Genomic DNA, 3,815 nt, shown 5'->3' with positions numbered 1-3,815 from the left:
AGGACTAGTGGGTAGATCTATTTAGGATGCCTTTGTAGCTCCCTCCCTTCTCAATTTTTAATTTCCTCCTCTTTATTTTCTAAAGTATGTAAGGGAGGGTCTTTTGGATGTTTCTCTTTTTCTTGTGTCACCGGTATGCTACATAAAGATTTCTAAAAAATAGGGAGATTAGTAGCTTTAGTAAATTTAAATACTTCTTTTTTCCTCATCTACTTTTGAAATTAATTTTCCCTTAGGCACATTAATTAGGTCATCCCAATGGCTAAAAATGGTCTTCCTAATATAAGTGAGACATTTTAATTATCTTCAATGTTTAGAATAATAAAATCTATGGAAATATAATGTTTTCTGACTTTCACTATGACATCCTTAACTATACCATGTGGATATCTGGGTGATCTATTTGTGAGTTGAAGAGTCACATTAATCGGCTTGATATCTATTATGCCAAATTTTCTACATAAAGAATAAGGCATTAAGTTAATACTCACACCCAAATCACATAAACAATTTTCAATAATATTAGAATTAATATCACAAGGAATAGTGAAACTCCCTAGATCTTTTAATTTGGGTGGTATCTTTTTTTTCTTGGTAGAATTTGCAATGTACTCTTTTGTAAGTGTAACTGTGATATATTCTTCTAACCTTTTCTTGTTTGAAACTAGCTCCTTAATGTATTTGGCATAAGCAGCCATTTTTGCTAATGCCTCTATAAGTGAAATATTAATTTAAATTTTTTTGAACATATCAAGGAATTTTTTTGGAAGCTTAAATTTGGATCTTTTTTTTTAAGGCACTCAGGATATTGAATAGGGGCATATGAGATTTAGCTTGAGAGAGAGAATGGCCATATTGAGTTTCTCGATCATCTTCATTATTTTTTTGTTCACTTATCATTTTAGACATCTTTCTAGCCCCATTATCAACCTCTTGAAGTTCTTTATTTTTTTGTAAAGTGACTGCCATGACTTTCTCTCATAGATTGACTTCAATATTAGTTGGAAGTTTATTTTGACTCTTTTTGATAATTAAGCTAGCCAAATTGCTTATTTGAGTCTCCATATTCCTTAAAGAATTACCTATTTGAAATTTCATATCCTTCATAGAAGCTTTAGTTGAAGTAACTGCTTGTTTAAGTTAGTCAATCTCTTGATTAATGCTCTTCATGCTATTCACTTGGTAAGTCAACAATTGAGCCAAAGATTCCTCCAGCTTTGTTATACGATCCTTAATTGTGTTTCTTTGTTGTTGGACGCCTAGCTGTGCTTGTAGCCCTTGAGTAGAGAAGTTCTTCCAAGAGAAATTTGGATGATTTCTCCATCTAGGGTTGTATGTGTTGGAGTATGGGTCATTCATGAGATTAACTTGATCAATACCAGTTCCTATATAATTAGCCTTGTCCATATAGTTACTATTATAACCTGTATGAAGAGAATTATTAGTAGAAGAAGAAAAATTAGAAAAACTAAAATTTGTCAATAACAAATTTAAACTCTTTGTTAAATCTTATAGTTCATGTGAGACATTTAATGTGGAAACTTCATTAGTCATTGCCCTCCTTCCTCAAACTTCCTTTTGCCTTGAATTTGCTGCTGACATTTTATAAATCTCCTTACTTTCTTTAGTAGTCATATTATTTGGACCACCGCAAGTTGCATTATTAACTTTTGATTGATATTTAGAATTGAACCCATCATAAAAAAAAATCTAATAAGAATATATACAGAAATTAGTGATGGGGACATTGACTTATGAGGAGATTATAACATTCCCAGGCTTTATGGAATAATTCACCATTTTGATATGTAAAGAAGTGGATTTTGTCCCTTAATTTTGAAGTTTTCTGAGGAGAATAAAATTTCAATATACATTGCTCATACATCTCTGTGCGAGAGCTTATGGAAGCTTTTGGTAAGCGTAAAAGTCATTAACGAGCTTCTCCCTTTAATCAATAAGGAAAGCAACGCAGCTTCAAATCAACATCTAATAGATTATTTTAACAATAGTGTATCAATTACTGCATAAAATTCTCATATAAAATCTAAGGCTTCTTTAGTTTGGTGCTTGTTGAAATTAGGTAGCGCATTTAAGTGAATATTCTTAAAATTATAATTACGTACTCTAGTACTCAGTTGGATGCATGGCTAATTAGATGTGATGAAAGGGCATTGAATATCTCTAAATATAATAGGTGACTTTGGAATAGCTTCATCACTCATCTTTCTTCTTCTTTGAGATCTGTTTTTCTTGGAAAATAGTTCAATTTTTAGATTAATAGGAATCAAATTTAATTCACTAGAACTTCTCAGTTGCATAAAACAAAAACATTAAAAGAGAAAAAAATTTAAAAAAATTAAACTAAAAATTAAATAGTTAGTAAATTCGTAACTCCCTCAACAATGGCACCAAAAACTTGATTACTCTCACAAGTGTATAGTATCACAATAATAAATTACCTGAAGTATTTCAAGTGTCAAACCCACATGGAAGTTAAGCTTTTATTAATTTTAATAATTAATAGCTTGAAAAAAGTAGATAAAATGGATAATTTGATGAGAATAAAAATAAATCAAGAAAATAATGATAAGAAAAACACAATCATTTCAAGCATTGGAGTTTAGAATTGACCCTATGTGCTACTAGTTTCTATTCTTTAAGGTGACTTTAATCAATTATGGTGAGAACTATTCCTAAAGTGTCCTAATATTCTCCCAAATTATTAGTCCCTTTTTAATTAGTGTTGAATTTGTTTCCACAATATTCAAACAACTAATTAAATTGTGAAACTATAGTTTAAGTAATGACAAATTTTTAGAACTATCCATGGCCTATTTATTTCTTTCTATTTCTCTATATCTAGGTTATCTCTTCACCTCCTAGTCCATCAAGATCGATTACCCATAGATTTGATTAAATGATGGCCAGTCATAAAATCAACATGAAGAGTAAGATAATTAAATATAATTGAAAAAATATTTATAAATGTAAATGCAAAGAGTCAAAATAAAAAAGTATAAAACTAGCTTTCCAATTAAGCTACATCCCTACCCTAACAAGATAATTTAAAAATACATAACAAAATTAAATAATTGAGAGAAATTGACAATTAAAATGTCAAATTTGAGTATTTTCTCTCATAAATTTTTAGGATAATAATTCCCACGTTAATTTTTGAGAGAATTCCATGAGAAATTTACAAATCAAATTAATGTCAAATATTGTTTCCTTTCAACCCTTTTCCTGTAACAACAACCATTCAAATACCTCTAATAGCAATGATTCAAAAACTATTAACAGCACCAATGCAACAAAAAATATATATTTCATGATTAAGAAAATATATGTAAAATAAACATTGTCAAATAAACATGTTTATAAGTTAACCAAAAGTCATAATAAATTCATAGACAACTACTCATCATCAGACTTATCATCACTATCTCCTCACTTCCTTGAACTTCAATTATAGAAGCATGTGTAGTTGAAACTTGTTAACTGGTGGAAGACTTAAATTGAGCCATCATCTTCTTTAAAAAAAAAATTGGTTTTCTACCAACTTAGCTCTTAATTGATTCTCTCAAGTTTCATGCACAATTCTCATTTCTTATTGTTGGGTCTCCATTTTGGCTACAACATTAGCCAAACTTGTTTCATAATTTTTGGCTTGCTATTCTAACTTTTGTTGAAATGATTCTTCCATATGGTGTCTTAACTATGTAAGCTCTCCATAATTGTATTCAAATGAGCTTATTAATTGAGTAAACTAGCTTGTTCTCCTAGCCCATAACAATGCCCCCTTTTACTTCTTCCAC

General features: G+C 29.7%; 1 non-coding gene across 1 annotated transcript; it reads left to right on the top strand.

Annotated features, from left to right (window-relative positions):
* The first annotated feature begins 1,730 nt into the window (after nucleotides 1-1,730).
* Nucleotides 1,731-1,837, top strand: LOC129304303 (small nucleolar RNA R71). The gene has a single exon (XR_008591668.1). It is a non-coding gene; the product is annotated as a small nucleolar RNA R71 (small nucleolar RNA).
* Nucleotides 1,838-3,815: the final 1,978 nt, after the last annotated feature.

The sequence above is a fragment of the Prosopis cineraria genome, unplaced genomic scaffold (assembly GCF_029017545.1).
Source record: "Prosopis cineraria cultivar Desert tree isolate PC_DT_omini unplaced genomic scaffold, ASM2901754v1 PC2, whole genome shotgun sequence".
NCBI classification, from domain to species: Eukaryota; Viridiplantae; Streptophyta; class Magnoliopsida; order Fabales; family Fabaceae; genus Prosopis; species Prosopis cineraria.
The sequence above is the reverse complement of the archived record's forward strand: the minus strand, read 5'-3'. Positions and strand labels throughout refer to the sequence as shown.